Here is a 27,748-nt window from a genome sequence, read left to right on the forward strand (position 1 = left end):
GAGGGACAGAAAACAATGTAAAATAAGATTTAAATCTGGAAGGAGGAAGTGACCTCACAGAAAGGACCAGGGAAGAAAGCATGGATTTCTAAGGTAGGAAGGTAGAAAGGTAATATAGGTTGGTGTGTTTAAATCCGAACTTTGAAAGAAGTTACTTTAAAGGAAAAGGTGGGTTTGATGGAGTGCCCTGAAAGTGACCTCACAGGTGGGGGTAGGGTTTGATGCAGTGTGCTGGAAGTGACATCATCTGAAGGGGTGGAGCTGGGGAAGTGACATCACTTGACCTTTGACCAGGAAGTGACATCACAGGATATGACATCACAAAAACTCTCCTGGCTCCACCCCCAAAGTCCCCAGATATTTCTTGAGTCGGACTTGGCAACCCTAAGGGGATCCCCCGGTTTGGAGGCCCTCCCCCTGCTTCAGGGTCGTCAGAAAGCGGGGGGAGGGGAGGGAAGTGTCTGCTGGGAACTCTTTTATTTCCTAGGGAGATTTATTCCCATAGAAAATCATGGAGAATTGATCTGCGGGTATCTGGGACTCGGGGGGGGGGGCTGTTTTTTTGGGTAGAAGCACCAAATTTTCAGTATAGCATCTAGTGCCTCTCCCCAAAATACACCCTAAGTTTGGTGTAGTGGTTAAGTGTGCGAACTCTTATCTGGGAGAACCGGGTTTGATTCCCCACTCCTCCTCCTGCACCTGCTGGAATGGCCTTGGGTCAGCCATAGGTCTGGCAGAGGTTGTCCTTGAAAGGGCAGCTGCTGTGAGAGCTCTCTCCAGCCCCACCCACCTCACAGGGTGTCTGTTGTGGGGGAGGAAGGTAAAGGAGATTGTGAGCCGCTCTGAGACTCTTCGGAGTGGAGGGCGGGATATAAATCCAATATCTTCTTCTTCTTCTTCAAAAAGATTGGACCAGGGGGTCCAACTCTATGAGCCCCAAAAGAGGGTGCCCCTATCCTTCATTATTTCCTATGGAAGGAAGGCATTGAAAAGGTGTGCCGTCCCTTTAAATGTGATGGCCAGAACTCCCTTTGGAGTTCAATTTTGCTTGTCACAGCCTTGATCTTGGCTCCACCCCAATGTCTCCTGGCTCCACCCCCAAAGTCCCCAGATATTTCTTGAATTGGACTTGGCAACCCTAGGAAGAGGTCCAACTATAGCTACTAGACATGATGTATAAAGGGAACCTCCATAAGCAGTGGCAGTAAACAAGTTAAACAGATAACATAAAAAAAACAGATAACATGGGGAAGAGGTCCAACTATAGCTACTAGACATGATGTATAAAGGGAACCTCCATAAACAGTGGCAGTAAACCTCTGAATACCAGTGCTAGGAGTCAGCATCAAGGGAAGGCTTTGGCTTTTATTCCCTGTTTTGCTTGGCCTTCCAAGCCAATTGGTTGGCCTCTGTGTGAAACATCATGTTGGACTACAGGATCTACATATATTTTTATCTTACTTGCTCACTTCTATTCTGAGCTTGAAGAAAACTATTTGGGGAGGGAGAATGGGTATTACTACTGTAAACCCCTCTGTCTTCAACAGAGGGTATGTAAATGACCTTTCTATGCATCCCAGACTTACAATTCTAATTTGTTTTTCTAAGCTTACAGAGAGATAACATATATAACCATATGAAAAAGATAAGTAGCTATATCTCTGCTCCATAGACAGTATCTTGTTTCTGTAAATAAAATGCACTACACAGGGAGATGGTAGAGTCTCAAGACTGAGCAGTAAATTGCTATGTTTTTCATTTAAATAAGTTAAATACACTTGGGACAGCTGGAATGGCAATTACAATTACACTACCCATTAGGATGCATTAGATTACATTAACCCAAGACCTCTCAGGTTCCCCACAAAATTATATGGGCAGAATTGCAGTTTAACAGCAGTAACTTCTAGATTAAATAAGTATTGGTATTCAGCTGATTTGTAATTTATAAATATGTAGGGGGTGTACTTTGTGTTTTTTATGGCTCAGTGACAATGCACACTGCAGTTTCCAATTTAGAAGTGTGGAATTTTGGGATATGTTTCATAAGAGGTAACAGAAGACATCGCATTAACTTTCTGCTTCTAGTGTTCAGTGAGCAGTCAGGAGGTCTTGTCTACATACTGGGTTTTTTAAATGTGTAATAAAATCTCTAAAGGCCAAAGTTATTTAATTAAAGGCATTTATCCAAATATGACATTCATGTGAAAAACTACACAACTAAGTAGAAATAAGTTATGAAATGAGTTATTCCTAAACAAGTAGAGGACTTTTACCATAATTGTTTAAAAAAGTGAATGTGTAGAAAATATTAAATAACAAGTGGGGACCCGCAATAACTTGCAGGGAGGGTATATCCCTTCTTCCCCTTTGCTTCTTTCCCTTTCCCCCCTCTCCCTGTTTCTCGCCCCTCCCTTTCTCTGTCAATCTTATCCCTCTCTGTCTCTCCTTTCCGGCAATCTCCCTTCTTTCTTCTCCTTTCCTTTAACCTACCCTTTCTCATTCGCCCCTCATCCCTTCTCCATCACCTTCCATTTAACCTACCCCCTTTCTCTTTTGCCTCTCACCCCTTCTCCATCAATCTTCCCCTCCTCTCCTTCTCTGACAACCCCACCTTCTCTTTTCTGTAATAAAATCTGTTTAGTGTCAGTGCGGCCCCAATTTGCAGCTTTAGATATCTGCAGATGTGGGGGCACACAAGAGAGATATATTGATATGTTTGGATGAGTAAAGTACATCACTATAGTTAAAGGCCTAGCTATAAGGACTATTGGCATATTTTACCATTAGCAGTATTCAGGGCCAGCTCTCCCACTAGGCAAACAAGGTGGTTGCCTAGGGCACTGGCAGAGTGGGGCACAGAATTCAGCTTTCCTCCCTCTCTCCTAGGCAAACGTCTAGTTTGCCTGCTCCCCAGCCTCCTCCTCCCTCCTTCCCCCCCCCCCAAGTCTATTTAAACACCCAGAATCGGCAGTGGAGTGCTGGGCTCTGGGCTATCTAAAGGTGAGCCCCCCCCCCCGCCACCACCAATCACCTGATCAGTGGTAAAACCACACATCATGCAGTCAATGCCCGGGCAGGCCAGCAGAAGCAGATCACAAAGTCTGAAAGGGCAGCCATGGCGCTACCTCCTCCCCACTTCCTTTCCATCCAGGAAGTGGGGAGGAGGCAGTGGTAACACCGCAGCTGCCTTTTCAGGCTTCGCACGATTTTACCACCAATCAGCTGATCAGCAGGGGGTGCGCCTTTAGATAGCTCAGAGCCTGGCACTCCACCACCAGTTCTGGGTATTTAAATAGACCGGGAGAAGGGAGGAGGAGGTAGGGGGAGGGGGGAGATGGCATGGAGGGGCATGCCACAGCGGCGGCATGGGGGCATGACAGGCCTGAGTCTGCCTAGGGTGCTATACGCCCATGGGCTGGGCTTGGCAGTATTGTAAGGTTAATGAAATGAGTTAATGAAAGAGTCTGTTTATGTCATTGCAGAATTTAATATTTGACTTTTGGTGCCCTAGATTTGCATTTGAATAAGAAAGATTCCTTGGGACCATTTTTATTGCATCTCTTAAGGAAGCCAGATCAGGCTAAATAAATGTTTCTGATGGCCAATAGAGGTGGAGGAGGAGGAGATTAGATTTATACCCTACCCTTCAATTGGAGTCTCAGAGAAGCTTACAATCTTCTTCCCCTCCCCCTCCCCCCCCCAACAGATACCCTTTGAGGTAGGTGGGCCTGAGAGAGCTCTTGTGAGAATGCTCCTGAGAGAAGAACTCTGAGACAACTGCGACAGACCCAAGGTCACATCAGCAGGTGCATGTGGAAGAGTGTGGAATCAAACCCGATTCTCCCAGATGGACTCTAGTTCATGCTCCTTACACCAAACTTGCAACCAAACAACAAGATTGTTAGTTAGGGTGGTTAGATTTATTGCCTCAGCTATGAAGATGAAATTTAAAAACTAGTCATAATGGCTCCCCATTAGTTAATTGATTTTTATCTCACTCTGCATCATTGGTACTGCCATTTGATTTTGGGACTAATACTTTATTTAGATTGTCAAATGTTGCTAAACAGTATTATGCTATTATGTTCTTTATTTACAAAATATATATTCTGCATTTCTTTCCTGATCAGGGCCACCAAGAAGAAGAAGAACAGAAGAAGAACTTGGATTTATATATTGCCTTTTACTACCTGAAGGAGTCCCAGAGTGGCTTATAATCTCCTTTCCCTTCCCCTCCCCACAACAGACAGCTACCTGTGAGGTAGGTTAGACTGAGAGAGCTCTGACAGAAACAGAAGAGCTCCCAGCAGCTGGGACAATGCTTGTGCTTGGCCCACTGTGGGTACTTCTACTTCTTTTTTTTATCACTGAGGCCTTCTGTCATGGAACCCCACCCCAGGCAACAGCCAACTCCAGCCACTGCCAAGCAGGGAGTCCATTCCAGGCCAGGCTCCTGTGCTCCAAGACCTCTTGCAAGTCACAGGAGTCCAGTCTGGGTCAGTAGTTTGCCACCACCCCAAGTATACACCCTAGGCAGGAAATTGGGGAATTCTCCAGCCCTTACCAGGAGACTAACAAGAACCCTGCAAGGTAGGCCTGCAGGACAAACAGAAATTATTACTTTAGTAGGTAGCCCACTGTCCAGACACTAGATTTAGGCTTTGAGACTTGATAGCAAAAGACTCCACAACGTTTAACTAAATAAAAATTATTTAGTTATTATTTATTGTGTGCAAATAAGTATAAAATATTAGTTATAGGAAGGAAGAAAAATAACAAACCTAAGCTTAACCAGCCTTTCTATACAGTTGACATAGTTACCCAAAACACAGCCAGCAGGCATAAGGATGGAGCACAAGTTTCTCAGCATTCAGTCAGACATAACAGGATCACAGAAGACAAATCAAAACCTGAGTGGTTCAGACTCAGCAAGGTGGAAATCTAAGTAGAATCAGACTCAAAAAATGGCTTAAGGTAGCCACACTTTATGCTTGGTCCCAATTAGCAACCAATTACAACTGAGAGCAATGAAGTCACTCTCCAAGCTAATTGCTAAATAAGGGATGATTTATGATAGCCTTGATTCTCACCCCTCCAGCTGTATGGGATGCTTTTTAATTAGGGAGGCAACCCTGCTTGGTTCCAGCTTCAGCTGAACCCTTTTACCAAGGCCACATACCAAACCTTATCTCTGCTAACACAAACACTCAGTCTCCAGGCCAGAGACCCAATTAACAACTTAGAACAGGGGTGTCAAACATGCGGCTCGAGGGCTGAATCAGGCCCCTGGAGGGCTCCTATCAGGCCCCCAAGCAACTGGCTGTCATCTGCTTCCTTCTCTTTCTCTCTTGCTTCCTTCTGCATAACAGCTTGCTTTGCCTGCTCAATCACACAGGAGCTACAGGGCAAAACCTCTATTTTCTCCATGGGCTGAGGCTCCTCCCTTGGGGAGGAAGGGGGAAGGCAAAGCTTGTTTTTCCAGGCTTTCTCAATTGCACAGCAGAGCTACTGAGCCAAATATCTCTTCCTACTATTGGCTGAGGCTCCCCCCCAGTCCCCTGGGGAAGGAAGGAAAGCTACAGCTTCCTTTGCCCCATTCCCTGGATTCCGGGGGGGAAATACAAAGAAAGCACCTTTAAGATTGCATGCTAACATTTGAAACATGTTTTAAGGTGTTTTTTAAAAAAAAATAAAAAATAAATTGTGCTTGTCTGTGTCCTTTATAAAGTTTATATTTCTACTACCTAATATTAAATATGTAAAGTACTGGGGTCGGCGCAGTAAGAGACCAGAGTCGGAGAGTGATTTCAGCAAGCTTTACTTCAGGAACACCAACACAGACTGAGCTCTATTCAAACCTCCCGCTCCTTTATACAATTCTTGCCCCCTTCTGATTGGACCTTAACTATGTACATGGATTGGCTATTTACAGAGGCCTAAGGGCCTATCAGGGTACAGTATGAGCCTAGATGTTGATTGGCTATTATGTTTCAATCCTTCCCCTGATTGGGCACGCTTAGGCCTTCTCTGGAACCCTGGTGTGGAGTACAAGCTTGGCTTGTTCAGCTTCCCTCCAAAAGTAACAGTTCCCTCCAAAAGTAACAGTTCTCCATTTGAACCTAGGACACAACACCCCTCCGCCCATAGTTCCAGCTATCAGGTGACATAGTCCTGGAGATATGCCGGAGGGTGGCGGTCTCGTGTCGAGCGTCGGAGCTCCGAGGGGACTGGGCGTTCCGACTCGGTTGGTGGTTCCGCGGCTGCAGAGCTGGAGACATCTGGGACGGCGGCCCCGGGAGACCTGGGTTCAGCTGTGCGGTCGGGGGTCTCCTCCTGCTGGGCCGAAGTGGGCTCCACGGAACCCTGTTCTGTGTCAGGCTCACGGGGACTTACGTTGTCCGGATCTGGAGCCTCTGACCTTGGCTCCCCGGCAGGCAGGCGACCTCGGAGTTGGCCGATGTGTCGCCTCAGGAGATGTCCACCCTCCAAGGCCACTGCATAGGAGACCGGTCCGGTGACGTGGTCCACCTTTCCAGGGAGCCAGGCGGGGCCAGTGGTGGCATAGTTCCGTGCCCACACTGTCTCACCTGGGTAGAACCCTCTGGGGGCTTTAAGGTGTTCCGGCACCGGTCACCTGTCTGGGGCTCGGTCAGGGTGCAGCTTGTCCAGCAGGGTGGTGATGCGGTGGCCCATGAGGAGTTCGGCTGGACTGCGACCTGTGGAGGCGGTGGGTGTGGTCCGGTAGGCCATTAGGAAACACGCCAAGTCTTTTGGCCAGTCTGAGGGGCCCAGACGGTTCAAGGCCTCCTTTGCCGTGCGCACCATCCGCTCTGCCTGGCCGTTGGTGGCTGGATGAAACGGGGCAGAGCGAATGTGCCTGATGAGGTTCCTGGCTAAGAAGTCCTGGAACACTGCGGACGTGAATGCTGTGCCGTTGTCGGTGACGACGGTGTCCGGCAACCCGTGGGTTGCAAAGATGGCCCTCAGAGCCGTGATGGTCGCCTGCGATGATGGCGAGGGCACCTGGACCACCTCCAACCACTTGGAGTATGAATCCACTAGTATGAGTAGAGTCCGCCCATGGAAAGGGCCAGCAAAGTCCATATGCAGTCTTGACCAGGGGGTTTTGGTGGATTCCCATGATTGCACTGGGCCACGTGGGGGGTCAGGCCTTGACACCTGGCATGTCGGGCACCTTTTAACCCAAGCCTCAATTTCTGCATCGAGGCCGGGCCACCAGACATAGCTCCGTGCGAGAGCCTTCATGCGGACTATGCCTGGGTGTGCCTCGTGCAGGGCTCTCAGCACTTGGTCTTGCAAGGGTTTGGGGATGACGACTCTGTTGCCCCATAGTAGGCAGCCTTTGTGGGTGGATAGTTCGTCTTTCCGGGCTGCAAACGGAGTAAATTCCGGCCCAGTCGAGCCCTTGGGCCACCCCCTCCCCACCCAGTCCAAGACACGGGAGAGGACTGGATCACGAGCGGAGCGGGCAGCAACGTCGCGGGCGAGCAATGGCCTGTCCGGAAGCATGTCCATCAGTAGGATCTGATGAGCCGAGGCTGGATCGGGATCCACGTCAGGCAAGGGCAAGCGGCTCAGGGCGTCAGCATGGCCCATTGCCTTGCCCGGGCGATGCACTAGGGTGTAGGTGTAGCCGGCTAGAAAAATGGACCAACGGAGGACCCGTGGGGACAACACCTGAGGGGTCTGCCGGTCCGATGCAAAGAGGCCCAAGAGGGGTTTGTGGTCCGTATAGAGGGTAAAGGGCCGGCCGTAGATGTAATCATGAAATTTTTTGACGCTGGTCACGACTGCCAACCCTTCTTTGTCGATTTGGGCGTAGTTCCGCTCCGCCGACGAGAGGGTCCGCGAGTAGTACGCGATAGGGACTTCGGTCCCATCAGGGAGTCGGTGGCCCAGAACTGCTCCCACGCCATAAGGGGATGCGTCGCATGCAAGGACCAAGGGCAGGGTCTCGTCGAAATGGGCAAGGACGGAGTTGGACATCAGGAGGCCCTTGATATCCTGGAAGGCTTTAGCGTGCTGGCGGCCCCACGCCCAGGGTCGGTTCTTCAGGCGAGGCTGCCGCGATCAGCACATCATCGAAGAATGGAGTGACTCTGGGAAGTCCTTTTAAAAGAGAGTCCATGAGTTCCTGGAACAACCCCGGAGCCACACTCATGCCAAATTGCAACCACTTTACTCTAAAGGCCCCCCGGTGGGTCACAATTGTTTGGGCGTTGGCCATGGCCTCATCCACCGGCAGATGTTGGTAAGCTTGGGCCAAGTCCAACTTGCCAAAAAATTTTGCGCCGGCTAGGGTGGCTAGAACGTGGCTGACGATAGGCACAGGGTATGCGTGGGCCTGAAGAGCCTTGTTGAGGGTGCACATAGTCTGCACAAATCCGCACTTCCCCACTGGGCTTGACTGGAGTCACGATGGGAGTTTCCCAGGTTGCGTGGGTGACAGGCTCTAGTATTCCCTGTGCAATCAGTTTATCCAGTTCCTCCTCAATTTTAGGCTTGAGTGCGAATGGAACTCGCCGCGCTTTAAGCCTAATAGGCCGCACTGTGGGGTCGAGGTGTAGTGTAACCGGGGGACCCGTGTAGCAACCCAAGGCGCCATCGAAAACGGCCGGGAACTCTTCACAAACCTTGTTAAAGTCCACTCCGACAGTCTTATTGACCCCCCTGATCTCTATTCCCAGGGGCTTGAACCAGTCGAGACCCAAAAGGTTTGTAAGGTGGTTCTTGACCACTAGCACTTGTAGCTGGCCCTTGAACCCCTTGTATTGGACTGGGACCGGGCCCACTCCCAAGATAGGCACCTTATTCTTCTGGAAGTCCACTAAGGTAAACCCCGGGTCCCTGAGACGAGGCCTCAGCCTGGTGGGGATTTAAAAAAATGTCTCTGCCGCTATAATAGATGATGCTGACCCATTGTCCACCTCCATTTGGCAGGCAACCCCCGATCCCTACATTGACCCGGATTTTGGAGGGCCTGACTGGCGAGGGTAGGTACTGTACCGGGTATGGGTGGGCGTGGAGAGCGTCGGTCTCGAAGTCTGGCTGGCCTTCGGAGTGCGCAGATCTTTGCGGGACGCGTGCTCGGGATGTGGATCTGCAGGCACAGGCGATGTGGCCTTCCTTGTTGCAGAGTCGACAGGTGGCATTCCGGAATCGGCAGGTCTTTCGCTCGTGCTGGCCCCCGCAGCTTGCACATGCAGGTGGTGTCTTGTGTCTCATGCCCTGTGGGGCATGGGTGGTCTTCCTTCCTGCTGAACGATAGCCGGTTTGTAGAGCTTTGTCCTCGTCTGAGTCCTCTGTAGATGGTTCAGGGTTGATCTGGTGTGCCGCAGCCTGTCTTGTCAGCCGTGGCTCTGCTGATCTGCCCTTCTCCCAGCTGGTGGCCACATCGATTGCCTTTGTTAGGTCGCACTCGGAGAGGGACAGGAGTTTCTGTACTAGTTTTTCGTCCCTCAAGCCCCATACAAACTGGTCGAGAAGGGCTTCGTTGAGGTCTGCGAAACTGCATCGGCTTGCCACCCGGCGCAGGCTTGTCAAGAACGCCATCGTGGTTTCGCCTGCCTTCTGTGTCCTTTGTCGGAAGTCCCAGTGCCAGGTGAGCTTGGTTGGCTGGGGCTGGAAATACTTCTCCAGAGCGCTGATGATGTCATCCACCGGCGTCTCTGAGAGCTTCCTGGGTTGGAGAAGAGCCCTGGCTAAGTCCACGGTCTCCGTGCCACACGTACTGATAAGCAGAGCTCTCTGCATGGTAGTCTCTGTAATCTTCCGGAAGGTCAGGTATGACTGGAAGCCTTCGACCCACGAGTCCCACAGCTCGGGGCGATCGATGCTAAAGGGCTGCAGGAGGTTAGCTGAAGCCTCCATTCTTGGCAGCGTGTCTGGGCGGCTTGAGAGATGGGGTGTGCACAGAGCGGAGGTGCGGACCCAGATGGCTTGGATTTAGCCACCTTTCCATGTTCCTGGTTCTGTTGCTGGTTCTTACTGGCATCCCATCCTCGTCGCCAGTGTAAAGTACTGGGGTCGGCGCAGTAAGAGACCAGAGTCGGAGAGTGATTTCAGCAAGCTTTACTTCAGGAACACCAACACAGACTGAGCTCTATTCAAACCTCCCGCTCCTTTATACAATTCTTGCCCCCTTCTGATTGGACCTTAACTATGTACATGGATTGGCTATTTACAGAGGCCTAAGGGCCTATCAGGGTACAGTATGAGCCTAGATGTTGATTGGCTATTATGTTTCAATCCTTCCCCTGATTGGGCACGCTTAGGCCTTCTCTGGAACCCTGGTGTGGAGTACAAGCTTGGCTTGTTCAGCTTCCCCCCAAAAGTAACAGTTCCCTCCAAAAGTAACAGTTCTCCATTTGAACCTAGGACACAACAAAATAGGTATACACATAGACTGGCCCTACATGGCCTGGCCCAACAAGGTCTCATTTATGTCAGATCTGGCCCTCATAACAAATGAGTTTGACACCCTTGACTTAGAATAACAGACCTCCTGACCAGGATTTTAGATACACACAGGCCAAGAACTTACGCTAGTGATTTTGTGGGACTAAAATCTCTACACCTTCTCTTTTTGTTCACTCGATCCTGCTTCCTTAATGCCTCCCAGAGGTTGGTCACCATGAAATTCTGAGTGTCCTGCTGCTGAGTAAGAAAAAGAAGAGAAGAAGAGATTGGGTTTATATCCCACCCTTCGCTAACCAAAGGAGTCTCAGAGCAGCTTACAGATCTCCTTTCCCTTCCCCTCCCCACAACAGACACCCTGTAAGGTAGAATGGAATTGAGAGAGCTCTAACAGAACTTCTATGTGAGAACTGATTCAAGGCCACATCAGCAGGTGCATGTGGAGTAGCAGGGAATCAGATCCGATTCTCCCAGATAAGAGTCTGCGCATTTAACCACAACACCAAACTTGCTGCTTCTTCCAGGAATGTTTGATACAAACCATCTACTTCATCCAGGTATGTTTGAAGTTTTCCAGCCAGCACCAGTTCAACCACCTTGTTCAAGAATGGAACATCTGAAACAGGTTGATAATTATTGAAATATTCTGGGCCCATGGTAGGCTTTTTGATAGTAATTCAAAGCCTAGTATGATGCCAATAACTGGAGATACAAATGCTAAAGTTTTGCAGGAAGTGACACATATGCTAGGTAAGATTAACTCACAAGTATATAAGGAAACGAAAACCTCAGGGTGCATAAAACATGGATTCTGATGTCTCTACACTATTGTGCAGAGTATGGGAAACAAACAGGAGTAACTGGAAGCCCTAATATGGGTAGAGGACTATGGACTAATAGGCATTACTGAAACTTGGTGGGATAACACTCACAATTGGACAATTAGGATTGGGGGGTACAACTTATTTAAAAGGGACAGACAAATATGGAAGGGTGGAGGTGTAGCATTATCTGTGAAGGAGATATATAGTTGTGAGAAAATATGTGAATCTAAGCATGGCCGTTCCATTGAGCGTCTCTAGGTAAAATTAAAAGGAGTAAGAAATAACAGTGATATTATGGTGGGGGTCTGCTGTAGACCACCTAGAGAAGCAGAGGACTTACGTGAGAAACTCCTACAACAGATTGCAAAGTTCTTAAAGAGAAGGGACCCAGTGGTCATGGGAGATTTCAATTACCCAGACATTTGTTGAAAGTCCAGCTATGCTAAAAAATGAAAGGTTAAATAAATTCCAGAAAGTGGAGAAGGAAACAAGGAGATCTGCTATCATGGACTATACCTAATTTAGCAGGAATAGGGCAGGTTGCTCATTTAGGTAGGGATAACAGGTGAGCACCCTGAGCCATGAGGTATGATAATGGCCATGTCATGAACAGGCCATACTTGATGAATGGCAAAATGGGGCTCGGGAATAGGGTTGCCAGGTCCAATTCAAGAAATATCTGGGGACTTTGGGGGTGGAGCCAGGAGACATTGAAGCAAAGCCAGGAACAAGGGTATGACAAGCATAATTGAACTCCAAGGGAGTTCTGGCCATCACATTTAAAGGGACAGCACACCTTTTTAAATGTCTTCCTTTCATAGGACATAATGAAGGATAGGGGCACCTTCTTTTGAGGCTCATAGAATTGGACCCCCTGGTCCAATTGTTTTGAAACTTGGGGGTTACTTTGGGGAGAGGCACTAGATACTATACTGAAAATTTGGTGCCTCTTTCTCAAAAAACAGCTCCCCAGAGCCCCCAAAACCTCCAGATCAATTTCCCATTATACCCTATGAGAATCCATCTCCACATAAGGAATAATGAAGTGCTCAGCAGACGTTTCCCTCCCCCCACCCCGTTTCTGTTGACTCTGAAGTGATGGATTGACGTCTCTACTCATGAGTTGCTGCCAACTTCTTCAAAGTAACACAGACACACCATCCCAAGAGGAAGCCTTTCAATCGGAGACTGAAGCCTCCAAAGGCAAATGGTCCTCTGAGGACAGGGCTTCCCCCCGCCGGCCAGCTGACTGGGGCAGGAAGCAGCCTGGGAAAGCGGAAGAACCCCCGCTGGGACCTGAGGATTGGCAAGCCTACTTGGGAAGGAATGCCTTTGGTGCTGAGCAACATCTTCTCAAACTTAGTAGTGGCTTAATGGTGCATCGGGATGGGGTTGGGGCTGGGGCTGGGCACCTCTCAGCACTCTATGTGTGGGCGAGGATAAACAAGACCAACAGTAGCCACTGCCATATTTAAAGCCAGGGTGGATTTGCCAGAACAATGGGAGCCATGTACAGGCTGCCTAGCACAGCCCACTCTCAAATATTATCATAATTAATTGATGGCGCAGAGCAGAAGATTTCAATAAATTTAAATAAAAACATTAAATCCACACTGTTGTTTCAAGTCTTCATTTGGGTACTGGGACAATAGTTAATTAGAATGTTGTTATGAATTTTCACTGCATCCAAAGATATAATAGTAGAGTAAAACGAAAAATCTCTCTTGTGGGGTGCAATCTAATTTCAGTTCTCTCTTGTGAGGTACAATCTAATTCATACTGTTCCATCTTTTAAAATCAATCTGTGTTTGTATTAAGTGTTTTAATAAAGGCATAGTAAGACAACCACATGTCATCTTGCATTTATGCTCATATCTTACTGATTTCCATGCCTTAATCATATAACCTAGTGATGCACTTCTGCTGTGCAATTAATTATCTATTTTATATGATTCTGGAAGGTTGCAACACCCTGCTGCATGTCATCCTTGTGCAGGGGCCATGTTAATCTTCTCTGTATTGTTCCAATTTTAGTACGTGTGCTGCTGATCAAGCACCTAAATACCATATTAAAAATTAATTCCACTGAATATAATATGGTTTCCATCCAGGTAAATACATACAGGATGGTGTTATTAATAACATTTAAGATTCAATTGCTCTAGTTTTCCAAGAAATATGTTGACACTACTATTAAGACTCCTGTGGACTAGGGTTGCCAAGTCCAATTCAAGAAATATCTGGGGACTTTGGGGGTGGAGCCAGGAGACACTGGGGCAGAGCCAAAAGCAAGGGTGTGACAAGCATAATTGAATTTCAAGGGAGTTCTGGCCATCACATTTAAAGGGACTGCACATCTTTTTAAATGCCTTCCTTCCATAGGAAATAATGAAGGATAGGGGCACCTTCTTTTGGGGTTCATAGAATTGGACCCCCTGGTCCAATCTTTTTGAAACTTGGAAGGTATTTTGGGGAGATGCACTAGATGCTATACTGAAAATTTGGTGTTTCTATCTCAAAAAACAGCCCCCCCCCAAGCCCCTGATACCCACGGATCAATTCCCCATCATTCCCTATGGGAATCGTTCATGGAGGTGCATGATGGTTGTGGGGGCGGGGCTTCCCCCGCCGGCCAGCTGGCTGGGGGAGGGGGGAAGCCTGTAAAACCGGGGGATCCCCCTCTGGGACCTGGGGATTGGGAAGCCTGCTGTGGACTTTGGTGATAAAAATGTAGAATTCTTTCATGATGCATGAGAATTATTTACCCCAGATATGACTAGTCCTTGGTATATCATATAATTATTTCAACTAATACATTTGTATGTGGAACTAGCTAGTGAGATTGCTGATCAGGGTGTTTTGTTTTTGCTTTGTTTTTTAAGCAGGAGTGCACAGGAACGCAGTTCCAGCTGGCTTGGCATCAGGGTGTGTGGTCTAATATGCAAATGAGTTTCTGCTGGTCTTTTTCTACAAAAAAAGCCCTGCTGCTGAGAGTTCATCATTGACTAATATAAAATGCTACCATTCAGAAACTAAATAGAAAATGTAGTGGTTAGATTCTCTTGCATTTGAAAATGGCAGCTCATGGTCATTTAATGGAGAGTGATACTTTAAAGTATTAAAAAACTCCAACTGGAATTATAAACAAAGAAATCAAGACCAAATGCCTGTTCATTCAGTGACTCTGACAGATTTTATCTTGCTCACTCCTAAATAATTGTCTCAACTTTCTAATGAAATGTAACATTCTTTAATCTATGCATGGTCTTCAATTTGGATGTTCAAGAGCAGGGCTTTTGCTATGAACCTGCAGAAAATCAAGCTTAACTCAGCCATATAAATAGTAAGTTTTCCGCATCAAGAAAATTACAGAAACCAACGCTGTGTAGGAGAAAAGGACAATTTTGTTTATGGAACATGGAAAGCGTAGGCAACACAATATATGGAATTTTAAGGGAAACAGGCCTTTCATTCTTTCAGCACAACCCCAGCAAACACAATGGAAGGCTTGAGATTTCACAAAGCCAGCTAGAAAAGCACCAGGCTGTCAAAGCAATTTCAGATGGGAACACAGAAATAAACACACTGGCTTTTGGAAAGTTGTAATGCTTAGAGAACCTTGAAGGTATTTCTGTATAACATGCCCTTTACAAGGTAGAAGGCAGGCCTTTGGGTGAGTTCCATGTCAGCACCATGTGGAAGAGCACTAGTGAAGCTGTTTGAAAAGCCTACTGAAAAGAAAACTATAAGTTTGATCCTCAAATGAGGATTAGCCACAAACAGTGACCTCTAATAGCCTAGCGTAGCTCAAACTGGTTGCAGCTTTGTCCCAATGGTACCTACTACAACCCACATGGTTTTCATGACAGCCAGGAAACAACCACAATTCCACATGGTGAGAATCTTGAGAATAAAAGGGCCAAATCTCAGTTGATATGTTCAATATTTTACTGTGATGCAGTGAACAGAGTATTAAACTAAAATCCAGGAAGATTCAGGTCTGAATCTCCACTCTGCTAGGGGTGTGCATTTAGTACACTGAGCCAAATAAATACCCCCCAATATATCTTATCAGTATTTTGGGGTATTTATTCAGGTGAATCCAGAACAAAGACCTGTATTCAGCTATCAAAGTAGCCATGTCCAAATAAAAGCTTATATTATTCAGCTTTTATTTGGGCACAGCTAGAAGGCTGAGTTGACTCAGTGGCATGACTCTGCAAGTCAACTCAGCAAGCATTTAAAATTTAAATCCCTGTTGAGATGACTCTGCAAAGTTTCCATAGAATTCTATAACATCACTACAATGAACTGAAAACCCCACAAACAGGAATAATAAACATGATACAGTCACACTATCAAAAAACCAGCCTTCATACCAATAATACACATCAACAACTAGCACAATCCAAAACCAGCAAAAAAATCCAACATTCTACTCAATAAGTTTAAACTAAAAGCCCAAGGAAAAAGAAAGAGAATCACTCATATTTTATCTCAGGCTTTGCACAAAGAGTCTGAAGTAACACCCATGGTTCCTCTTCTGCATACATTTTATCATCATAATAATTTTCACATTCTTCCCATGGGGTCTTCTGGTTCTTCCTCCTATACAAATGGATCCAAGTGGGCAGCTGTGTTGGTCTGAAGCAGCTGAACAAAGTAGGAGTCAAGTTGCACCTTTTAAGACCAACCAAGTTTTATTCAGAATGTGAGCTTTCATGTGCTCTCTAAGCACACTTCATCAGACGAGGGAATCAGGTATAGTGGGCATACAGGTATACATGTAGTTTGTTGATTAAGAAGGCAAACGGACTGTGATCACATAGTAAAACAGTGTGGCTTGGCCATTTGGTCTGGATAGCCATAAAAGGTAATAAAGTTTCCTGCCAGTTGATGTTTCTGCAAATCTAGGTAAATCACAAAAGGACATGTATTTCCTAGTTGTAGTCCACCTAATTTAATTATCAACATCAATCTATACATTTTGAACATCATTCTAGTCTGCCATTAGAAAGGAAGAATACATAAAATGAAAATGGCTTAAGTATATGTAATAAGATAAATAGTCAATATCCCTTATTTGAGTATGTCAATATTGTTATGTCTTGCATTTCAGTCGTGATGTTACAACACAGCAAACGCTACAGAGGCGACCAGTGGAAGTCCACTGGACCCCGGATATAGCTCGCTAATATGCTCCACCAATCAAGATCTGTGGCGGGAAGTTTAACTGGCCAGGATTGGACCTGGCCAGACGGAGGGTTGTTCCGGGGTATGTATGTAATCGGGACCCGGCCCACGTGTCCTTCCCTTGTGATGTACTCGCCAATAAAGTATGTTGCCTTCAACTCGTCTCGTCACGCAGTACATTACAAATATAAAACATTATTCTGATACACTACTATAAGAGAGAAATACATTGGAATACTGTGGATGTATAGCTATACTCACTGAGAGTGGGTTTAGCATATGTAATGAGATAAAAAAAATCAATATCCCTGTCCAGTCCTGGGGAGGTGTTTGTTCCAAGTTTCATAATAATTTGTAATTCAGCAATTTCTCTCTCCATTCGGTTCTTGAAGTTCTTTTGCAGTAAAACAGCTACCTTGAGGTCACCCATTGAATACTTTGGAAGGTTAAAGTGTTCTCCCACAGATTTCTCAGTTCTGTAATTCCTAATGTCAGATTTGGTCCACAGTTGCATACAGTTACATTTCTGGGAAAGGTTAGCTTCATATACAGACAGTTCATTGTAGGTTAGTTCTGAGCTGGCAAAACACTTTGTGGTTTCATCTCTATGGAAAGTGGCAAGAGCAGGGCTTGACATCATCACTTTCTCTTCATTATGTAGTTAAAGGTTCTATTCAGGAAACTGTTTATCACGTCTGCAACTGTGCCAGCAGAAACACATCAGTTAGATACTATCCAACAGTGTCCTATGACCAATTCTCCCTCTAAGCTGTGGAGTCTTGTGAGCACAAATTCTACTTTGCGAGCTAGTGGCATGAAAGTTGTGAGCTACTGCATAAATCAGTTTGCTCTGTGACCATTTTTCCTGAGTTAAAACAAAAATATATGAGCCAGAGACAAAAAACTGTGAACTACCTCACACTAACTCAGCTTAGAGGGAACAGTGCTTACGACGACAATACTTTCCCCACATGCTTACAGTGGCTAGGGTATTATTTATATCTGTATTGATATCAGAAATATCACATCTAATATTGCTTAAATTAGAGCCACATGGACATCCCACAGTCTCTGTAGGTATGCAAATCTAAACCCATGAGTGTCAATACCTGATATTGTAGTGCCTAATTCTTTTTAAAATTTCTTTCTTTTCCACATTTTTAAGCTGAATGTTACTGCTAACACAAGAAGCATAAAATAGAAAAGTCAGCCAAAGGCAACACAATATGAGTAACATCTGGAACTCAATGACAAAAAAATCTCAAATATTTTTAGGAAAAACAGCCTTACAACTGCAGGCTTTTAAATCCACAGAATCAATGCTAATGGAGAATGATTGAGGTAATAGATAAAGTAGTTATGAAAGCAGTGCACCACAAAACCTTCTAGAACAGACATGTTAATACCTACATACATCCTTGTTCTCTCAAATAGAACAAGGACCTGAAGTTTCCCATAAGGAATCACTTCAGATAAATGTTAATGGAAAAGTTAACATTCTTTGTTTCTCCCATACCAAATTGTTTTGGGTTTGATCAGGGCTAGCCCTAGACTCTCTGGCACCTTAGGCAAGGCTAACTCCTGGCACCCCCCCTCCCACACTGATAATGTCACCGAGTCACATGGGGGGCACTCACTTCAGTGCCACCAGGAGGCTGGCACCCTAGGCAATTGTCTAGCTTGCCTAGTGGCAGGGCCGGCCCTGGTTTTGATCTAACTTCATTTAACAGGTTGTCATTCATACTGCATAAATTAGACTTCTGATTGAATTTTCAGAACTGTGACATATAATTGAAATTCAGTCTCATATGTACTTATTAAGGGCTTCTTGGTTCACTCCATCCATTACTTCATTCTGATACCTTTTTCTGTTGTTACAGAACTTTAAATGTAAAATCTGGGCTAGTTCTGAGTTTTAATTCTTTATTTTCAATAAAGTAATCCATAAAGCATAGCAGCTTGTTAGACTTTTCAAATCTATTCACCAAATATTGTCATTCACTGAGGTAATGTCTATAATGTCTATGCATTCATGCCACAGGTAGATGATCTGGGATGGGTAACACCATTTACTGAATTTTGCTCTACAAGTAAGGTAATACAAAAAGTGAACTCAATAAAATTTGGGATCCATCCACAGCTCTTCACAAAGTACTTGCCAAAAGATGGTAAATCTTGGATCAGCCTCTTCATATTGCTGAGGATGAAGTGGTTGAAGCAGCCGGTCATTTAAGGGAGGATAGTTGCACCACAGTGTAAATGCATCCTTTCTCTTGCCAAGATAGAGGGAGGATCACACCCAGCATAAAGCTGAGGGATCACCTACAATAACCACTCTCAGATCACAGTCTCTAGCAATATGGAGAGAGCAGTATAACACCTTCTGTTAAAAGAACAGAGGACTGATTATTGTAATATAGTATACAATCTTTAAATAACTATTGGATCCACTTTATGGAAGATGATCCACATCACATTGTGATATGACACACCTACATAATGCTGCAGTTGACATGTACTTTTCTCCCCCCCCCCCCCCCCCGGCAATGTGTTCTTCCTCTCAAGAGAGTCAAAATGAGGGTCCCTTTTCAGCAGGAAGGAGGTAAGAGTATCGGTCACCCAGCCAAAAAATTCCATTTCAGGTTACATGTTGCAAACCACAATACTATTTTCAACATTTATTTAATAATACCAGTGTGTTACACTCTGTTGGGAAAAGAGGTAAGAGAACCATCATGAACCTAAACAGCTCAAGCTCAAAGTAACCATTCTTTTAAAGCTCAATAAACCTAAACTTCCAGGTCAGCACACTGCCCCCCTGAGCCAGCGGTGTGGAACCAGCCTGTGGCTGCTAACAGATGAGCAGTTTGGGCCACATGGGAGGCCTCCCAAATCAAGCTGACCCAGAAAGAAGCATTCTAAACTGTCTACATGCTCCCCTGCAAACTGTCCACACCCCATCCATGGGGCAACTTGGCGCAATTGGACAGCTGTTGCGCACCATCCCCTGTAGCTTGGTTTGGACTTCTTTTTTTCATTCATTTTTTGGTTATGCGCATGTGTGCTCAAATGCCCATGCACCTATGTGCTTAAAATCAATATATTTTTTCAACAAGAAACACTGGAATCAGCTTGGGCCAGCTTGGGGTGGCTTGGAAGGTTCACACCACCAAGGTGCCTCTCTCACATGCTTCCGTGTCCAGACGTCAAAGAGGCGACTGGTGTGCGACACAAAAAAATTGCTACCACTTTGAAAGTGGTAGCTTTTTGAGCCATTCTGAAGATGCCAGAGGACAAGTATGGGATGGGGGCAGGCAGCAGATGGTCTCACTTGGATTGGTTTTTCTAGTTGGATTCTGAGGCGTCTCTGGGTCGCCTCAAACTGCCTGTCTGTAAGCAGCCTATGAGACATTTTTATCTCCTGTTGTATTCAGTGGATTTTGCCAAGATCAAGGGAAGGATCATTAGTTCATTAGCAAATTCTAAATACCAGTTCAGAAGACATTGTAATGGTATAATGTAATATGCCTGTTCCCAGTGCCACTGAAGGCAGCTGTAGTGTTTCAAAAGTGGCTTCCCTCTTTCTGTTGTTAATTGCATAAGTTCAAATGAATATATTTGAGCCTAAAATCATCACAGCAGTTTGGCACAATCTGATAACTGAAACTGGCTGTTGCCTACTCTTTCAGTTGCTACATCCCTTAATATTTGCTAGAGGGAAAGGATAATCTATTTATCTTCATGAACTTCAATAGTGTTTATGTGGGAAGGAATAAAAGGCAAGTAAAAGAGTGAAACCCAATGTGGTAGATAATAAATGTCACTAATACAAAGATTTGAATCGGTTTACAAGGCTGCCTATTAAACCCTTCTGAAAATCCATGCTGTGATGTGGATGCTTTCTGCCAAGCAACTCCAGCATAAACAAACAAGAGACAGCTAACACATTTGTTTTGACATCTAGAAAACCAAGGATATCCAAAGGAGTGAACTAGCTGCTAGAACGCCGCATGTAGCAACAGAAAAAACATAGTATGACTGTAAGAAACGCAGACTGTCAGACAATGCTGACAGGTTTACAGAAATTAATTTTGATTGGAATCAAAGCTGAATTAGGAGATGCTATAGACAACAACCCATTTAGGCGGTGAGCATATTTTGGCTCGCCCACGAAGCCTGATGGACCCAGTGTGATTTCAGATGGCTCTTCGAGATCCCTGGCCCCCTGGCAACTTTTTAGACAAAGCCTTCAACATTTTTTTCATTGTTGGCAAAGATTCTAGTTAGATGATCTAGTTGAGTCCTGGCATGGCTGACTCTCCAGGGTCATCAACGAGATTGCACCACGATGCCCTCTGCGCCCCCGTTCTAAGCTAGCACTGTGGTACACCCTGGGCTGATGAAATGAGGGCTCAGATGGCTGGAGAGGCAGTGGCGATGGACTCGAGACCAAGCAACTAGAACATCTTATAGAGAGTTTATTTGGTCCTATGAGATGGCAGTCAAAGCCACAAAGAAAGCTTACTTTGCGGCTAAAATTGCGTCTGCGACTTCGGGCTCAGAACAACTGTTTAGTATAATTTGGACGCTTACAACATTGCCGCAAGACAGACCAAATCTTAGGGAATTGGATATCAGCTGTGAGGCTTTTGTGAATTTTTTCACAGAAAAGATCTTGTTGCTCCGCCACAACTTCCCCGCCACAGTTGAAACAGTATGTGAACTTGAGGCTCCATGCCTGTCTTCTGGACCAGCTTTGGATCATTTTAAATTGCTTCGTTTGGAGGAAGTTGACAGAATCCTCTCTACTATGCGCCCAACATGTAATCTGGACCCTTGCCCATCCTGGATAATTAAAGCTTACCAGGGAGAGCTTTGATATCCTATATGGGATATCATAAACAGATCTCTCTCAGAAGAGCTTTTTCCAACATCTCTTAAAGGGGCAGTGGTCTGCCCTCTCTTGAAAAAGTCCACTTTAGATCCGGCCGAATTGGCACACTACCGGCCGGTCTTGAACTTACCCTTTTTGGGTAAAATTATTGAGAGGGCAGTAGCGCTACAGTTACAGAGCTTTCTGGAGAATGCTTCCATCCTAGATTCCCACCAGTCCAGCTTCCATCCAGGCCATGGAACAGAGACAGTTTTGGTCACCCTGGTGGATGACCTCCAGCAGCATCTGGATCGAGGCGGTACTGATGTTGTTAGACCTATCAGCTGCATTCAATACGGTCAACCATCAGTTGCTGTCCCACCATCTCACCGACACAGGGATCCAAGGCTTGGCCTTACAGTGGCTTTCTTCTTTCCTTTGTGGTCGGGGACAATGGGTGTCAATTGGGGAAGAATCGTTTCGAAGACACACACTTAACTGTGGTGTGCCTCAGGGGGCAATTCTATCCCCGATGCTGTTTAACATCTACATGTGACCCTTTGCCCAGATTGCCCAGAGGTATGGGCTGAGTTGCCACCAGTATGCCGATGACACCCAGCTCTATCTACTGATGGACAGACGATCTGATGATGTCCCAGAAAACCTGGACCAGGCATTGCAAGCTGTGGCTGGATGGCTTAAACTGAGCCAACTGAAGCTGAATCCAATGAAGACAGAGGTCCTTTTCCTGAGTTGTGGTGATCTGAGCAGGGGGATTCCCCTACCAACTTTTGATGGTGCCACTGACAACCGTGCACAAGGTCAGAAGTTTGGGGGTGCTACTAGAGTCCTCCCTGACAATGGAGGCTCAGGTAGCAGCAATTGTGAAATCCGCCTTTTTCCATCTTAGGCGGGTGAAACAGTTGGCTCCTTTCCTTGACCATAGCGACCTGGCAACTGTGATCCATGCAACGGTCACCTCAAGATTGGACTACTGTAATGCCCTCTACGTGGGGCTGCCTTTGTCACGAACCCGGAACTACAGCTAGTGCAGAACACGGCAGCCAGGCTGTTAATAGGGCTGCCCAGGTGGGAGCACATACAGCTGGCGCTGCAAGAACTGCACTGGCTGCCAATAGTATTCTGGATTCGCTACAAGGCGCTGGTTATTACCTTTAAAGCCCTTTATGGCCGAGGACCTGCATACCTGAGGGACCGTCTGCCCCACATGTTCCCCAGAGGGTACTAAGTTCAGGAACACAACATCTTTTAGTGTTCCCCAGGTCGAGAGAGACGAGGCTGATGGCTACCAGGGATTGCACCTTCTCAGTAGCAGCCCCCTACAGGTGGAACCAGCTGCCGAGAAGGTTAGAGCTTTGTGGGACCTTGCCCAGTTTCACAAGGCCTGTAAGACCATACTCTTCCAGCTTGCTTTCGGCTGACTTTGAGACTTGTAACAGAGAGAGGAAACCAGGGAATATTGATGTCGTCGAAGTTGAATAACATCAGAATTAGCACCAACTGTTTTTAAATTGTTTTAAATTTAATTGATTTTATTATGATGATGCACTAATGTGTTAGTCTCCTATTGTTTTATGAATGTTGTAAGCTGCCCTGAGCCTGCCTCAGTGGGGAGGGTGGGGTATAAATTTAATAAAACCAAAACCTAAACTGGAGATGGAGCACAGGAAAAAGCCCCCAGATTTTACTACAGCATATAATATTTCACAATATAACCTGCTTTAAGGAAGGACCTTTTGAAATAAGTAATCTTGTTACCATCACTCCTAAAGAGGCATATTTCATACAACTTTTTGTTAGACCAAGTTGTGTTTCTAAGAATTTGACTCTTTTTTCCCCCGTAGAGAATATATGAATCAGGCAAAGTGAGACACATTAAGAGGAAAAAGTTTTCAAGATCTCATCGCTACAGAAGGGGATGGACTACTTGGTGGCCTACTGTGATCATTTTGCTCAATAGTTTTCAAATCAAATCTTTCACATTCATGCTTACTTGGATTCTACATTGGCAGTAATAGGATCCAATGGTTCCAAGGCATTGATTTCTCCAGCTGTTTAGGGTTACTTTTCAGTTTATTCAGTCTGAGGATGTGGGCAGAGTCCTTGGAGGTTTCAGGCCTGCTACCTGGTTGTATGACTTTTGTCCTTCCTGGCTACTTAAATCTCCTTGGGAGGGAGGAGGTTCTGGCTGACAGTAAATTACTCCCTGAGAGAGTAGGTGGTCACCTCTATATACATGCAATATACAGTGCTTGTTAGTATATGCAGCCACTATAAGCTTCCCAACCCTCCCGCCCTGGCGGGGAACCCCAGGATTTCCAGCCTCTTCTCCCGCTCCCCAAAAAAACGGAAGCGGGGGGAGGGGGAAATGGCGCCAAGGAGCGGGCGACGCCACTGCGCTGCTGCCGCCTCTTCTCCGTAGCTGCTCCTCTGAGATGGGCTCAGCCTGAGCCCATCTCGGAGGAGCAGCTATGGAGAAGTGTAGCGAGCCCCGAATCTGGGTCCTTCTAGGACCCCAAGCAGCAATACTGGAGGAGCGAGAGCAGGCCGGACTTGCGCCCTGCCCTTCCACTCCCTGCAGGGACGAAGGTGGCCTGCGTGGGCAAGGGGGGCGTGCTTCACTTCTCCGCCTGGCCCCTCTGCTGAGCCTATGGCTGCGCAGGCAGCAAGGAGCATGCTGGGCCGGCCTTGGAGGAGAAGGAGGCGGCGGCAGCACTGAGCTGAGCCATGGCGGGAGGAGAAGGAGGCGGTATGGCTGCAGCGGAGGCACGCTGGCCTTCCGAGCCAAGGATGTCACGGCTGGGGCTGGGTCAGGCAAAGTCCAGAGGCAGTCCGAGGTCTGTAGCCAGTAAGCAGGAGGGTCCGAGGCGCCAAATCCGAATCACTGTAGAAGTATCGCAGGTCTGAGGTCCAGAAGCCGAGGTCAGGGAGTCCAGAAGTCCAAAGCCAAAGTCAGGGAGTCAGGAACCCAAGTCAAGCCGGAGTGGATGCTAGAATGTCAGGGAGATGACTAGTTGCTTCCACAAAGCTTCCTCCCAAAGCCCACAGCTATATAGCCCTCTGCTGGCTGTTGCCCGTTTGGGCTAATTGCTGGCTCAGGGAGGCAGCCAGGATCCTGTTACCACTCAAGCATCCTTGCTCTTAGAAGGGCCAGAATCCTCTCAGAACTCAGGGCTCAGGGAGCGTCTTGCTTGTGAGCGTGCCGCCCTCCTCCGATCCCTGAGGTCCTGCCGGAGGCGGTCACGCACACGAGCCACCCGAGAGGGCGAGGCAGGGGGGCTGGGATCTTCTCCAGCAGGAGGCAGGGGCACTGGTGCAGGTGGCAGGGGCACAGTTTCCTCATCAGACTCAACTTCCTCTGAAGGGTCCCCAGCACCCATGACACTATCCCCCCCCCCAGGGCCCCCCTCCGTCGAGGGACCTGGAAGGTCGGGGTGGTCGTTGTGGAACTGGTGCACCAAGTCCGGGGCATGAAGATTGTCCTCGGGCTCCCAAGACCGGTCTTCTGGGCCGTATCCCTCCCAGTCCACCAGGTACTGGAGGCCTCCACGATGGTACCGGGAGTCCAGGATCTGGCGCACCTCATATTCTTCCTCGTCATCCACCAACACTGGTGGTGGCGGCGGTGGGGAAGGAGTCCGAGCTGGGTCAGGGGGTGCAGCCGGAACAAGGAGGGAGCGATGAAACACGGGGTGAATGCGGAGGTGGGGTGGCAACTGGAGCCTGAAGGCGACGGGGTTTATTTGTTCAACGACGGGGTAGGGTCCAATGAACCGTGCATCCAGCTTGTGAGACCGACCAGGCCGGCGCAGGTAGCGAGTTGAGAGCCACACCTGATCCCCCGGCTGCACTGGAGGGCCTTCTTGCCTCTTTCGGTCCGCAGCCCGTTTATATGCCTCCTTGGCTTGCTGTAGCTGCTCTCGGAGCAAGTCTTGGCTGGCACGGAGTTCTTGCAGGTAGGCATCGACGGCGGGGACATTCGTGGGTGGTAGGATCGCTGGGAAGAACCGAGGGTGGTACCCGTAGGTTGCAGCAAACGGGGTCATTTGGGTGGATGAATGGACCGCGTTGTTGTATGCAAACTCCGCTAGGGGCAATAGAGTGGTCCAGTCATCCTGCTGGTAACAGGTGTAACAGCGGAGATATTGCTCTAGCGTGGCATTGGTGCGCTCTGTCTGGCCGTCTGTCTGTGGGTGGTAGGCCGAGGACAGGTGCACTCGAGTACCCAGGCTGGAATGGAGGGCTTGCCAGAACCGAGAGGAGAACTGAGGGCCCCGATCGGAGATCAGATGGGCTGGGAGTCCATGCAGACGAAAGATGTGTTGCAGGTAAAGCTGGGCCGTCTCCTGAGCTGTGGGGAGTTTCGGGCACGGAACAAAGTGGGCCATCTTGGTAAATAGGTCGACGACCACCCAGATACAAGTCTGACCCTTGGAGCGTGGAAGTTCCGTGATGAAGTCCATCGAGATGGTATCCCAGGGTCCTGAAGATGTGGGCAAGGGCTGCAGCAACCCTGAGGGTTTGGCTGGGATGTCTTTGGCCCGTCGGCAGACGTCACAGGAGCTGACATAGCGGGCAACATCAGCGCGAACTCGTGGCCACCAGAATTCCCTTGTCAGCAAGTGGGTGGTCTTATGCTGTCCAAAGTGCCCGGCGGGTAACGAGTCGTGGGTCAGGCGTAGCACTTCTGCCCGCAAGGGCCCGGGCGGCACATAGAGGCGTTCGCGGTGTAGCAAGAGGCCGCCTCGAGTCGTGAACTCCCCTGTTGGGTCATCTTGGAGAGCCTGGAGGTGTTGCTGGACCCAGGGATCATTGGCCTGGCTAGCCCGAATGTCCTCCACGAGTGCTGGTGAAGTGGAGGTGGCTGCAAATACTGAGGGCGGCAGGATTGGGGCAGCGGGCGCGGTCTCAGTTGAGGCAGGGGCGTATTCCGGTTTCCGGGAGAGCGCGTCTGCTTTCCGGTTCTGGGTATGGGGGATGTAGGAGATCCGGAAGTCGAAGCGAGAGAAGAATAGGGACCACCGGATCTGGCGCTGGTTGAGACGGCGGGTGGTCTGGAGGTGTTCCAAGTTCCGGTGATCGGTGAGCACTTGAACAGGGTGGCGAGCCCCTTCGAGGTAATGTCGCCAAACCTCAAACGCCGTCTTGATCGCGAGCAACTCCCTCTCCCAGATGGTATAGTTCCTCTCTGCAGCAGTGAGCTGCCGCGAGTAATAGGCGCAGGGCTGTAGTGGCTGGGACGGCTCCTCGCGCTGGGACAGCACTGCTCCCAGGGCCACGTTGGAGGCATCAGCTTCCACCGTAAAGGGAAGCTGGGGGTCGGGGTATCTCAGGAGTGGCCCGGTGGCAAAGCGAGTCTTCAGGGTGGAGAAGGCGTTATCGGCCTCTGGGGACCAGTGGAAGGGTTCTTTGGGGCGGAGTAGTTGAGTCAGGGGTGTGGTCAGGGATGCGTAGGCTGGGATGAATTGCCGATAGTAGTTGGCAAAACCGAGGAACCGCTGCAGGTCTTTGCGATTCTGAGGAGCCTGCCAGGTCAGGACCGCTTCTACTTTTTTCGGGTCCATGAGGATCCCCTGCGGTGACACGATGTGCCCAAGGAACTCGACGGAGCGCAGGTCGAAGTCGCACTTCTCCAGCTTGGCGTAGAGACCATGGGCTCGTAGGCGCTGCAGGACCTGGCGGACGTGCTCGGCGTGCTGGGCAGGATTGCGGGAGTAAATTAGGATGTCATCCAGGTATATGATCGCGAAGCGGTCGAGCAGGTCCCGGAATATGTCATTCATGAACCTCTGGAAGACAGCGGGGGCATTGGTCAGTCCGAAGGGCATTACCAGGTGCTCGTACTGCCCGTATCGGGTCCCAAACGCGGTCTTCCATTCGTCTCCGGGCCGTATGCGCACCAAATTGTACGCTCCACGGAGGTCCAGCTTGGTGTAGATTTGGGCCCCCTTTAGGCGATCCAAGAGTTCAGGGATCAGTGGTAGAGGGTACCGGTCGCGGATGGTGATCTTGTTCAGGGCCCGGTAGTCATTGCACAGCCGGAGCTCCCCACTTTTCTTCTTCACGAAGAGCACTGGAGCAGATAGGGGAGAGGTTGAGGGTCGGATGAATCCGCGTTTCAGGTTCTTGTCCAGGAAGTCTCGCAGAGCTGCCAACTCCGGCTCCGACATTGGGTACAGACGCCCCACCGGGAGTGGTGCCCCAGGTACCAAATCAATGGCACAGTCGTAGGGCCGGTGAGGGGGAAGCTGATCAGCTCCTGTCTCTTCGAAGACATCAGCAAAGTCCACATACTACTGAGGGAGCTGAGGACCACCACTCGGGATGCCAGCTGCTAGAGTGGTGGGAGGAGTCAGATGGGGGCATGGGTCTCGGAAGCGTAGTTCCTGCTGGGCCC

General features: G+C 48.0%; 1 protein-coding gene and 1 non-coding gene across 2 annotated transcripts in view; both read right to left on the bottom strand.

Moving 5' to 3' along the window:
* TRABD2B (TraB domain containing 2B) overlaps positions 1–27,748 on the bottom strand; it is an 835,032-nt gene that overhangs the window by 772,202 nt on the left and 35,082 nt on the right. The gene's annotated exons all lie outside the window — the stretch shown is intronic.
* On the bottom strand, positions 13,213–13,321 carry LOC132567859 (U6 spliceosomal RNA). The gene has a single exon (XR_009555132.1). It is a non-coding gene; the product is annotated as a U6 spliceosomal RNA (small nuclear RNA).

This window comes from Heteronotia binoei, chromosome 2 (genome assembly GCF_032191835.1).
Source record: "Heteronotia binoei isolate CCM8104 ecotype False Entrance Well chromosome 2, APGP_CSIRO_Hbin_v1, whole genome shotgun sequence".
In the NCBI taxonomy this organism is placed as follows: Eukaryota; Metazoa; Chordata; class Lepidosauria; order Squamata; family Gekkonidae; genus Heteronotia; species Heteronotia binoei.